Source organism: Solea senegalensis, linkage group LG3 (genome assembly GCF_019176455.1).
Source record: "Solea senegalensis isolate Sse05_10M linkage group LG3, IFAPA_SoseM_1, whole genome shotgun sequence".
Taxonomy (NCBI): Eukaryota; Metazoa; Chordata; class Actinopteri; order Pleuronectiformes; family Soleidae; genus Solea; species Solea senegalensis.
Genome location: NC_058023.1, coordinates 11,369,172 through 11,383,310, shown reverse-complemented (window position 1 = coordinate 11,383,310; position 14,139 = coordinate 11,369,172). Strand labels below are relative to the sequence as shown.

General features: G+C 39.5%; 1 long non-coding RNA gene across 1 annotated transcript in view; it reads right to left on the bottom strand.

The window, feature by feature from the left end:
* The window catches only part of LOC122766151, a 238,698-nt gene that overhangs the window by 161,474 nt on the left and 63,085 nt on the right, over nucleotides 1-14,139 (bottom strand). The window contains exon 2 of the long non-coding RNA XR_006360039.1: nucleotides 5,388-5,472. This is a non-coding gene — a long non-coding RNA (uncharacterized LOC122766151). The remainder of the gene's footprint in view (nucleotides 1-5,387; nucleotides 5,473-14,139) is intronic.

The window sequence follows — 14,139 nt, the reverse complement described above, 5'->3', positions numbered from 1 at the left end:
CATCTGTGATTGGCTGATCCCAGTTCCACTGCAAGATGATGATGACTGGGACGGCTAAAACTGTACTGAATTATGTCATTTTCTTGTTGAAACGGATCTAATGGTATTGATTTCTGTCAAAATGGGTCTCAAATTAAAGCAATTAAAGCTTCATGATGGAGAGTATGGGCGTGGGATTGTGAGCTTTGGCTCACTTTCTGATAAAGTTAGTGATCCTCTCGGGCTTTTTTTTCCCGCAAAGCCGCTTTATATTCCAGGTTTTTCTTAAATTACGTAAGCCACACAGCAATCAGCTTTTTTTAAAAAAAAAAAGGTGTGACACCGACTGACTGACTCTTCCTCTCTCCTTCACTCTCCCTCCACTCACTACTGAAGAGCGTGATTAGATGACACACTGCAGCTGGTGAATCGCAGATCCACCGAGCAGCTTGTCAAACAGGTCATGTGCCCGTTTGAAAGTAAAAACACTGGCGTTTCTCTCCCATGGTTCCATTCCATTTTAGAAGTGAAGGATTTAGAGCGTTTAAGTTCATTATTTATGGTGATTTTCAAAGGTAAACCCTACATACTATGCAGCAGCTGCGCAAAGCATTATGCAATCATTAAAGGGCAACTGAAATGAATGAAACAATCTGTTACCTTCAATCTAAATATGGATTTCCATGGAGCGTTTGGATAATCTGAATAAATATCATAGTGCGATTATTTTGACAGCATTTGATTTGCAATAGCAGAGGGAATGGTAATTTGTACATAATTATTCTCATTTTCATTTGAAAAACATAATTTGCAATGACTGCTGTGTGACATTTGTTCAGATCTGTGAGAAACAAAGATGCTCTCTTCAGTCTCTAGAATGAGATGTGAACAGATCAAGACAATGATGGATCTAAAATGATATTTCGACACTTTTGATAATTTGGCAGTAACAAACATTGGGCCTCCTGCGATTTAAAAAATGCAGTAGGCTGTATTACGATTTCGATACAATTGCTCAGCACTTCTAAGTACACAAAATAAATAATTGTAGTTTAAGATATTTTACTGGGAAATATTACATATATTTATTTAATATATCAGCTGACGAGATATTGACCATTGCAGATTATAAACTCCTCACGGCTCTCTATAACTTTGTGTCTTAAGTTGAAATCAAAACCTATTTATTAATAACAACTACATATAACGACGCGTCCCATTATTCTAATGTATGGAGTTGATGTGGCAATCCTTTACCGTACACTACAAGTTTTCTGATTAAAACAATCACATTTTCTTCTCATTCAGTTTGTCTCTTTTTATTTTTCGGCCTTGCTGACTGATGACGGTGCCCAGTCACACACCTATTCCGGTCACTCTGCTGTGTGTGTGTGTGTGTGTGTGTGTGTGGGTGAGAGAGAGAGAGCGCGCACAGACACTTAACGCTGAGCCGTGATGTCACTCAAGCCCATATTTAGGTGAAAGTACACGGTAATGAGCAGGTGCGGCGGGTTGTGTTTATGCGTCTGTGACTTCTGCTGTGAATCTGACATTTGTCTTTGATTAAAGTCATTCTGACACAATGGGAGACTGAGAGGCAATTTAGAACACTGAGTATCGTGCAGTACAGTGGTTCACAAAAGTTTCTATACTTTTTAAGAACCACCTAAGAAAACATTGAGCTCTTGAAGTCACGCTGTTATCGCCAACGTTAAAATACAGTTTGAGAAACATGGGTATTATACATGCAATTGATTGATGAGCGATTATAAATAAACATAGTAGTTGTATCATTGCGATTTACATTGTTTGATTCACTAGTTAATATTATTGTTTAATTATTTTAAACATTCTAAAAAGCCATCACTATGTTTGAGTGTCTTATTGAGTGTCCATTATTTTTAACAGTGTATATCCCTCTGCATGTGGTTTTCATTAAAGCCCAATTAGGCTTCGGCCACACTGTCACTTTAGTGACTTTGACCATGACGTGGTTGTTGCTACCGGACAGGTTTGTTTCACTGCTGATCTACCGGGATTTTTATGCACACAAATCAACAGTTCTCCACGAGGAAATGTCTTGTTTTTGCCAGAAATCAGAGGAGAACTGATAAACTCTGATAAACTCTCGTTTATGACAAAAACTAATTGTGTGCAATCTGTAAAATATACACAGCAGGAGTCCAAACTCATGTATTATAAAATCTTGCTGAAGCAGCTGTACCAGTTATTGTAAAAAATAAATAAATAAATAAATAAATAAAAATGAATGAGCCAATCGGCGTTTTTTTTTAAGAATCAGAACAAGTGAATTGGTCGAATGTAAAATTCAGAGTTCAGACGCACAGACTTTAACAATAATTATCATTTGCTAATAAGTGCATAAAACACTCAGCGGCAGCTTTTCACTCTTATCCAGTTCGGAGCGTCATGGTCTTCGTTAAATTAACAACCGCCGCTGACACTTTGTCACATCAGCTGTCACTAATTAAACCTGGGTGCTGTCAGTGTGTGTGTGTGTGTGTGTGTGTGTGTGTGTGTGTGCTCCCCGCATGCTGCTCCCAGTAGTTGTCAAAGATACTTTGTGAAACGAGAAGCGCCACTCTGTTATACACACACACACATGAAAGTAAGTTTTTTTTTCCAGTTCTGACAAATCCAACAGTATTCACAAATAGATTGAGACACTTTGAGACAAAGATGTATACAATTAACTTAGTCTACAGCTGTGTTATTTTACACCATTGTATATGGTAGGTAGACTTTATTGATCTAAAACCTGGCAAAATCAAACAGGAAAATATTAGAATAAAGTATAAAAATGTAAGGACACATACTACACAGGTCTTGAAAAGTCTGTGTGAAAGTCTTAAAAAAAGCAATTTGTTGAACCTGCATCAGAAGTAAACATCTCACTTGTTCAAAAGTTTTTGTGAGTTAAAATGATAAGATGAAGAGAGGTTATGTTGAGGACAGGAAGAAAGATGTGAGTGAAAAGACTGTGAATTCTATACACTTTCATATGTATACACGTTACGATACTCGGGCTGCGGTCAAAGTATCGGGCACTCTTTTCTCCAAAGTCAAACTATCTGACGCTGAATTTTAACGCCTGAATTACAAAGGGATTTAGGGTACATCATCCGGTTTTCAAAATAAAACACTCAGATCACCGTATCTCTGTACACGTTTGAAAGCACACATCTCCTCGGAGATATCTATTATTCGGACATAAGCATCTGCACAAAGGACTGTATACATTGATATCTGGTAGTCTGAAAATAAATAAAATAAATTTAAGACTTATATTTTTTTAAAACTGAATTTTTTTTCCAAGATCTCGACTTTATGTAGTTTTTTTTTTTACTTGCGTGTATGCTTGAGATTGTACCTCTTGTGTTTAGCAGGCAAGCTAATTTTAATAAAAGCATGAATGAGTGACTGAATGAATGAATGTAGAATTCTACAATAAAAAAACTTAGTTTATTTAGTATTTTAAATATTTCTTGCAGGTGAACAATTCATTGTTTTTCAAATCAAAATTGCAATTCAAAGCAACACAATTCAACTTCAAAGGCTCAAGTTTATTGTACTATTTTGTGATTCTTCTTGTTTTTATACATTTCATATCTTTAACACCTCATCCTCATCATTAGACTGATTAACATTCCGATGGCATCTCGTGCGGTAATGCTCCATAACGTATGTGAAGATTTCACTGATGTCAGTCGAGTGATGGAAATTTATGATTTAATGTAACCATTATTTAATACTCTGCTAGTTCAGTGTTCTTTTTGGGGTTAGGTTTTTTTTTTTTTTTTTTTTTTTTTTAAAAAGGGATTCAAATATCGGAAATCACAAAAATCTGGAGTTATTAAATACACAATATTATAAGCTTCAGATCAGGAATATTCAGCCTATGTACATGAATATCTGTACATACAAAACTGTAGTGATCGTTCAACACCAAAGAAAATGTCAAACTCACAAAAGGCAGCAGCTAAAATTAAAGGGATCACTAAAATCTTTAAATATACATCATCTGGAGACCAATAGAATATGGAAGAAATTAACTTTAGTCATTAGGGTACATGATCGGGAAACTGTGACATTTTCCTCAAAATATGTCACAACAATTTGACAGGATGAAGCAGCCAATCGTGGTTTTAGTAACTAATGGAAACACCAGGATTTAGGTGAGACATCTCATTTTTTATTCTAATGTATTTTCACACTTGGAAAATGTTTTATTTTTGTTAAATATGCAAACTTTAGTTCTCGGGTTGAATACAAATGTGAAATGATTCTCTCTTGCACAATGATGAGATTGATGCGGAACAATTAACGAGTGTACATTTTGTCTCATCTCAGCATCTATCCGAGTGCCTCGAAAAAAGAACATTCAACGGGCAGAGTGTTAAATCATGGTTACATCGAGTCATACATTTCCATCAATCAACTGACAGACTCGGCTTCAGTGAAATATTTACATACGTTATGGAGCATTACCACACAATATGCCATCAAAATGTTAATTAGTCTAACGCAAGGATGAGATGTTAAAGATATGAAACGTATAAAAACAAAAAAGAATCACAAACTCAGGCAATGTTTTGAATTGCAATGTGCTTTAAAAAGGTTGCCGTTGTACATATTTATTAATTATCATGATCCAATTATCGAGACAATAAATTGCATTTGTTTTACAAACCGAGCGAGCTTTTCTCCCCTTCATTTTTTTGGCTGATAAGGTTGAAATTGATAATGCGCGAAACCACCAAAATCCGTAAAATGCCCTCAGTCAACACACATTCATTCATTTTCACATCGTCAAGGCAGCTTTCACTGTCCAACATTAACAACCACAAAAAAAATGAATGGAAAAGTAATTATTTCCCTCTTATCTTATTTTCTGTGTCACCCTCACACACACACACACACACACCACTGATCTACACAGTTGTGTGGCAGAAATAAATAAATAAAAACAATGATGTAAATGCGGTGAAAAGGCGGTTACCTTGAATTATAAGAATGGGCATGGACGTTTGTTTGTGTGGACTTTTGCCGGGGACTTCAATAAGGTGAAGCTTGTTTTAAAGCAAAGTGACCTTCCTTTATGCTCCCGCTGCAAGGTTATGGATAAAGAATATTAAAAGAGGGAAAACGATAACATCTTTTTCAGGGCGAGAAGTGATTTCACCGCTTCTGCAATACATCTGAAAATTTCACACATCAGTCGCTGTCGATTTTACATCGTAATGTTCAATATCGCTTTTAAAAAAGGGCCCAGTGCGTGAAACGTCAGATAAATTATGAGTGTACAATCAGAAAATGAGTTTTCAGTAGGTACGCAAGGATGGGACGTCAGTATCAGACACAAGAGAGTGTTAATGAGGCGTCCCTACCTGTCATGGACTGGTGATCTGTCCAGGACGTACGCCGCCTTTCGCCTGCTGTCAAACGGGATTAGCTTCAGCTCCTCTCGCGACCCTGAAGAGGGGAAAAAGCAGATGAAGAAGACTGACGATTAATGGATATGTATGGCAACACTAAGACTCGTTCAGTCTTGTGTTTGTATCACATTTGGGATTTAAGGCTTTCGATGCTCCAGAGATGATTTTCAGTATTTTAAATAAGGCTTGACATTCTTAAAATAGTAGTACATGACCTTTTTAAATATAAATGCCTGTTGGATTCAAGCCGCTGTAAAAACAAATCAAGCCTATCACGACTCTCTCTGTGTTCCTCGGTATGGCAGTGTTTTTATCTTGTTTTGCCAAAGCGACCCATTCCCACGCCGCACACAGGAAGTTACTCACTTTCAGTCAAGACACACGGAGGCAACAATGCAAGCAAAGCTAGCTTGCATTGCAAACAGGATGGAGTATGAATGAAAACGCAAAGAAGTGGCCGTGAAAGTGAAGGAAGTGGAATAAAAATAAAATGCTTCTGGTCCCCACATGCTCCTGGCGCTGCTGCTGCATACTCACAAACACTCCCTTAGTCAGGTCTGCTCATATTAAGTGATCTGTGCCTGTTTTCAGGAATAGCTCACCTATCGCTCTATACAGTCTACATATAGCCATACTACTGGATAATGTATTACTGTAGATTCCTTGAATCTGTCTTATTAGAACATTTGGTATTCAAAGGTCTCTCTCTCTCTCTCTCTCACATGCATAGTATAGGCCCAAGTGATAATGATATGACCTCAGAATACACACCTTTAACTGACTACGATTTCTGTAAGGAGTCTTCCCAGGAATGTTAAGATTATGCTCTGTGTTAAACCGGGAACACAAAGAGCTTTTTTTTTTTTTTTCCTGTTGCTGAAAAATCGAGCACCCTTGAGACACGGGGTCCTTGATGCACAGAGACACACTGATCGTCTTCGGGGTCCCAGAGGCTCACTTTAAGGCCTTCTCCTTCTCGCGGTAGTTATGGCTCTTTGCCTGAAGTTACTGTGAAATGTCAGAAGAGACCCATTAGCTTATGATAATGGTTGCCACTAGATACGGCGCATCACTTAAGCATATTCCTGTACGGAGTGCTAATGAGACGACTTGGGAGCAAAACACTTCTTGATCTTAAGGTGAGAGAATCATAGAGTCGCGTCGTTGCCACAGATGTTAATTCAACGCACCGGAGGTTGTACATCATTCGAGGGTGTTAAAAAAGAACTTTAAGCAATTGTTAAAATTAGCTGATCTATTTGTGCGTGATGCTTCATTTCGCAGACACCTGTCATTTGATTCACGTCGGGCTTGAAATGGCTTTTGATGTGATAAAATATACTGTTGATACAGGCAATATTAAACCCAAGATGTGCTATTTCTCACTGTCATTCATAGTGTATCCTTTGCGCTGAAAGGGCCGCGGACAGTAAAACAAAACTGAAAAAAAAAAGCCACAGTGATTTGGTGAGTTCACAGACACGGCCCTCATAATTGTTGGCAGGGGTGGCAGAGTGATTTCTGCTGCCACTAAAACCTCCTGTGAGATTCACAGCTTGAGCCTTGGGAGCAGTGCCAAACTAGTTTAAGGTCACCTTGCTGAACACGCTGCAGCAGAAAGCCTCCCGTACAGCTGCTCGTCCAACATGCATCTCTCGCCGACGCTCGGCGTGAAGGGGAGGAGGAGTCGCTGGCAATCCTGTTTGACGGCCTGATCAAATGCGCTCCCCCATTGCCTTCTGTTTTCGAAAGCAGTTTTATTTTTCCCCCCCCCACCTTTCCCAGAGTGCAGCTGTGGCCCGACTCATTTCTGCCTGAACCTTCTTTGAACTTTGCAAACCATTTCCCAACGCTGTTATGTCAAGCCTGTGCTTCACCTAACAAGGTCCTGCTGACCTCAAGCTTGTGTCCCTTTTTCAGTTCTGGCCTTGAAGCCTGTGCCCACCGCAGGGTTCGCAAATCTAATTAACCCCCCAAACCTGGATCAAACCACTTTTGACAGCTTTCTAGCATCTGAGCTGCCTGCGAGTGGTGAAGCTATATTGCAATGTCCATAACGTCTGCATACACATTTCTGTTTTTACATCAGCAGCAAAAACAGCACGAGGCATCAGCCTTTCACTAGCTGTCCATCCATGTTAGAAAATAACAGATTTTAGGAAAACGAGCCCTTTTTTCCCTCTATCAGAGGATGAGAGAGACATTAGGGGCAGAATGATTAAGGGAAACTATTTAATTATAATTTCTTTTGACATATTGCAACAGATTTGTTTATTTTTGCATATGATTCGTTTCCAAGTTCTAACACCCACTTGAGTATCTTCATTATCATTGCTTTGTCCATAAAATGCAAAAAAAGACAGAAAATGTAGTAAAATGTCGATCTGCACCTCCCCAAATTTAAAAATGAGGACTTCCTGAAATGCTGTTATCACATAAACAATCTCAAGAGCTGCTCCAATGGGAAGACATTTTCTGAATTTGCCTTCTGTACAAATTTGAAAAACAGGTGGTCTGGACAGATGCACTGAGCAAAAATAATCTTTTTTTTTTTTTAATATCTTCAAACTTTTTTTTAAAACTAGCTCAGTATTTAATTTTTAGTGGATACATTTTAAAACTTCATCAAATAGCCTGGACTCTCCTGGGCAAAGCAGCTGCACTCTTTAAGTTCAGCAGTTAAATGAACAGATAAGCGAGTTCTTTTTTTTTTTTTCCTTTGCCAGCACATATCAAATGGGCCATCATTTGCATGCATGAGGGCTGAAAGGAAAACACACTGAACGAGAAACACAAACCCTCGATCTCTCATCATTGATGTGGGTCAGCATCATTTCGAGACATCAATAAGATTTTCTTATTTCAGGACATGTGCAAGGGCAAGTCTACGGGGAGAGGTTGAGTTGGCGGGACGCGCAGGCGTGCCTTGTTTCTGCAGCCCAATACTGTATTCAACTCACTGCAGAGGACAAGTGAGGGGCTAATCGCCGGCAGACATACCCAATTCAAAGTTGCCTTTGGAGGGAAGATCTAATTAACATAATAACAAATGAAATGGAGCGGGAAAAGAAAAAAGGATTGTTTTCACTTGTTGGTAAAGGAAGCGGGGTGATCGGTGTCAAAGCCATGGACAAAAAAAAAAGAGAATTAGCCTCGTAGTTGAACTGTGGAAGGGCACAGAATGTGTTCAGGATGTCATCAATGTTTTTTTCTGCCACTGTAGCCCAAAGACCCTGTTCAGACCTGGTATTAACATCCATCATGAATGATCCAATCCTGGGAAGATCAGGCCACGTACTGGTCTGAATCTGGTCTCCCAATCTGTCCCGAATGCATCCTTAGATTTGCTATGACCTCCAAAAATCTCATTCTGAGGTGGTCTGGGGATGCATGTAACCACATTCCAAAAAGGCATGAATGTAAATCATGCCACAGAGAACCGGCTACAACCGTTCAATATTTGGTACCGCTTCCATTGGGTTACCTATACAAACTTGTTGAGACCAACAGCCACAAACCTGAGCAGTTAAAAAAAACAAACACAAGCTGCAAGATGTCCTCTGTTGCCATCTGCTGTGTTGGGCTCAATGTTGTCGATGGCTATCTGTCGTCATCGCACTGGTACGACGTTACGCTACGTATCTCGCTGGCCATCAGGGACAGATCACACCCAGACTACCAAGTAAAGGTACTGTTCTCAGTATAAACGCAAGCTTTTTCATATAAGGTCTATGGTTATTATCTGAATTAGAAGGTTTGATGTGTGTTCAGACCTTGGTGAGTGGTAATTTGAATTCTCAAACTCCAGAGACCATCATGCCCGTCACTTAAACCACCTTCCTTTTTTCATTCTTGACCATATCTACACACCTGAATGCATTTGGCTGCTGTCTTGAACCATCTGCTCCTAAATTGTGAGGACCTCCACCTTGTGATGACCTTCATGAAATTTTAAGACTCTAATTTTGTGTAGGGGGGATAGGAAGGAGAGAAAAAAAAAAAGCCAAATCCAACAGCTATGTCAGCATTGCTCTGTGAATACAGGGGCAGCGCTGCACCTTGGAGTTCTTGTCACCACTGTCACGCATCAGTGTCTCATGAAATTGAAAACACAGAAATACAAATCTTGACATTGCTGGGTATCGGCACGACACTGGACGGTGTTGAACTAACTGTTGCACTTAGCATATGCATGTGCCCACCAAACAAGGGCTTTTAGAAAAAAAATCACTTGATAAAGAGTCATCTGCTAAATATTATCCAATAATCCAAATCTGTATCGACTGTCTCTCATGTGTGACTGTTGAGAGCTAGGCCTATACATTAATTATAGTCTCTTTGCCAGGTCAGTGCCAGGCCAGAGGACATTGAGAATTATTCATCGTGTCGGAGGAATGGTTGGACCCCGGTGGATAAGGAGACTTGTTGATGAGGGCACAGGGCATGAAATTCTCCTCCCAAAACACTTGCACTATCATTTATAAAGCCTCTGATTCCCTCCTTCCTCTGCCCTCCATTCCCTCCAGCTCCCTACCCTACTTACGTCACTCCTGGATGTCAAGGGGTGCTAGGGAGCGAGGGAGGGTGTCGGTCTTATTCTCCTCTCTCAGTGGGAAGCCCTCTAAGACGCAGCAGCAACTCACGATTATTATGCTTTCCTTCCTCTTCCCAAAGGCCTCTTTAAGCCAGCAACTTTCATCCCAACCGTTTCTCAAATAGTGTCACCTTATTTCTCCGGTCTGAGGGCAAAAATGCAGTTTCACCCGGGAGAGAAATGGAATAAATGCATGAAAAAGAATTGGGACCAAATATTAGCGGAAAACCACCATATTCCTCTATGACTTAAAAAGTTGCTCACCCCCCCCTCCGCCTCAGAGACTCAAGATTGCCCGGTAGCTTCAGGATTCAATCCTGCACAAACCAAAGGACAGTGGAGGCGGAATGAGGCCCTACACTTACAACCCTATTTCACAGCATGCACATGCAGAGAATTTGCAGGTTGTAAATTAAATGTGTGACGACACAGGCTGCACCGATGTAATTACAGAAGACAGTATTTCAATTTATCACAAGTCCTGAATCTCTGATGACATACAAGTCATTTTATGACTTAACACAATACATTTCTTAGATATAGCCCCTTTAATGTTTCCTTGGGGATGTATCTTAATCTCAGTGTTAGTTCACCGTGACTGTAACATACTGAGCTTTCAACAAAAGGAATCCAGGCTTGACCTGCATTTAGTTAGTGAATGCCCAACAGTATAGCTGTAAAGTAAGCGGTGTATCAAATGCGAGGAGGTCGGCAGCTCGACACAATCATCAAATTCAGCTAATGACAAGAGTGCCAGGTGTAGCGCCAGGTGTGGTTGATTAGAGGGAATGCAGCGCACGGGGAAGGTGACAACTGGCACCGTGTTCCAGCTGAGCGACAAAGGGAAGGCTCTGATCAAAGTGGAGCAGAGGACAAAAAAACCTGGCTGATCTACAACACCGCACAGACAAAACCAGAAATGTGCACAAGCTACAGGAGTTTTGGCGGTGACTGGTTTGAAATCGGCATGGACGGATGGATGGAGAGATGATTGTCCTCCATAGGAAGACATTTGATCTTCCATCCTGTGTGAGAACACCATTCGACCTTTATTTCTTGAAGTCAGTTGGTGAATTTACCGCCCAATGTTGTGTTTATACATTGTTTCTGTTGAGTGGCAGGAAAGTCAGTTTTTGTTTGAGTTGTCACCATGTCACTTATGAATAGTGTAATGAAATAAAAGAAATCCAGATTACAATCTCACCTACAGATAATGCCTGGTAAGCCCTCTATAAAACCATCATGATAATCAGGCCGCCTGCATTTATTTTGATTTTATGGCTGTAAAATTGTCAGAAAATGTTCATTGAGTGAGTGCTTCTGCCCCGTTTTCCAAGATAACTTTCACTTTCCATATCTGGCGATTGGAATTACGGTACTGAGAAGCTGACGTCACCGGTGAATCTCGTCTATGATAGGATGCTCATTCCGTAGGAAGTACTGAGGGCTACTGTAATGACAGGTATATGGGCACAAAGCTAAATTCTCTGCTTTCCGGTATCCATCCATGCTGTGCCAATCTCAGTTGACATAGGGTGAAAGGCAGGGGTCAAACCCTGGACAGATTGCCTATCCCTAGTTTTGGAATTTGCTAGATATCACAGACGGTGTAGGAGTTATGGTCATGAGAAGTACTCATGACAACAGAAGAGTTAATGTCCTCAGACTGTGTGGTATACAATACTATGTACCATACAAAAATGCATTATCATTCTTCTAAATGGGACCATCATTTACAAAATCACATTTTGTTATGAAACTACAGCTGACAATGGTAATTGAGGCCATTAACAATGTTAAAAATATATTCTGAGGTTAATTCAAGTGAGAAATAGGATCATTTTACCATAAACTTCAATTCAAACTGAGTTTTTCCAGCCAAGTACCCACTCTTGGTGGGAAAATGCTACTTCTTAGACTTGAACACTTAGCAATTGTGTTCATTGACACCTGTCAAACTGCCCACCATGAAAAAGGCTACTACCAGTGTTTGAAAGACCTTTACAGCTAAAGCAGCCACAGAGTGAACTAAAAGCTCCAAGGGTAGAAGTAAGAAATCTAACCCCTGTGCCCATTCCTCTTAATATTTTATCACAATCGATGGTGACATCTCCAAAAATTGTCGACCAGTACAATTCTTGAACTCCAATAACGGCGGGGCATTTATACCAATGCCTACAAAGGTTATTCATCTGTGTTTTATTTGGCCTCAGGTAATAATGTGTTATTCCTGAAGGGCAAACATTACTTGTTACCTTTATCTTTGTCATTTCCACCCAGCTCGCAGCACATAAAAGCCCACATTCATCAGGATATCATCAGCTGAACGGGGACCTACACATTACTTCTGTAAAAGTCAATATTTTGTGAAATATTACACTCATTATTTCAAAGACTAACATTTGTGTTGTGCATTAAAAACTGGAAAAAGATTAACTTCTACAACTTCAGAATGAATGAGGGGATAGAATGTTTTGTTACCTTAACTAAACTAAAGTAAATGTTTGAACAGCTCCACTGCTCAGAGAGGAACAATAGTCAATAATGAACACATTTTACTTATTCACTAGCCTTGCTAAGTGTGTTCAAATGGGAAGAGGATTTGTAATTATTCTAAAAAGCCTTTGGGACTTCAATAATTTCTTTGAGTCTGTTAATGTTCATGGCATTATTGAATGAACTCAGCTTTGGGGTGTTTATATGTTTTAATATAAACACCATTTTCACGGATGGCATCTAAGTCAAAGTACGAAAATTGTGCCCCTTTCAAAATAACATCAAGTGAGAGGGAACATTTTGGCTTTAGGGTGAAACATGTGAACAGTATATAAAAGGAAATGGCATCATCACCATTACTGAAGGCATCACCATAACCACTATTGTCTCAAAGACAAAAAACTGAGCCTGTAAAACAGCCTAAAGCTATCATAGAAATGCTAGAGAAGAGCTCCCTAAACCTATCAGGGCAACCATTCCCAAACTTAAGAACAATGCAGCCCCATTTGAAATTCTGAAAATCTTTTAAGGCCACCCAAAACCTAATATCACTAATCACTCTAATCAACACCCACAAGTATAGAATTGACTTAGAATTAATTTCATAAACAGGCAGAAAATATTTGAATCTGCTCTCAGCTCTGCATGTCTGGAGAACAAAAAAAAAAGCTCTAAATGATCCATATTTATCAATGCTCATCAATGAAAAGCAACTTTTCATTGATGAGCATGTAATTTATATTATGTAACAGTTATCCAACCACTTAATTGCGGGGTGGTGCTGTGTCAGCTGACATAGGGCGACAGGCGGGGTCACACCCTGGACAGCTCCCTAGTCCATTGCAGTGTCCAATTAACCTATTCCCCATATTGCATGTTTTTGGACTGTGGGAGAACCCAGAGAAATCCTATGTATTTCTAAATATAATAAATGGGGATGGGACGATACCACTTTTTGTGTCCGATTCCGATACCCATTCCAAAAACAAATACAGATATCATTCCAAAACAGTCATTTTAGAACATTAATGAACGATGAAGCTGTTAACACATGTATGCTGAGTCATTTCAAAGACATAACTCCCCAGCCATGTGACAAATACTGTTCTCCCAAGAAAGAAAAAAATAAACAGCACAGACATGACTCAGCTTAAATGCTTTTGCTGTTTTTTTCATTTACATTTTTACAGTGTGTGCAGAGTGAAACATGCGATATATAGGATTTTTGGACCGTATCAAATTCTACATTTTTATCTGACTGATAGCTGATCCGATAAATGCTTCTTGTCCCCACACGCCTCTGCACTGCCGCTGTATACACACGAAAGCTCCCTCAGTCAAGTCTGTGTTCAGATGAAATGGTGTTACATACTTCCCGTATGACTCACTGCAGCTTTATCACAAACAAATATTTTGGAAAAAAAGTCCAAAAATAAGGTCGGCATGGCACAGTTTGATGTCACAGATTTTGAGTAATCATTTGTTTTACATCAGGAGTTAACAAAAAGCAGCTCATGTTACCTTTATTCTGTGCAAAAAGTGACATTTAGTCAAGTGTTAGTCATGCAGAGCCTAACAATAAACATCCGTCTTTCTCTATTCATCACAGCACTG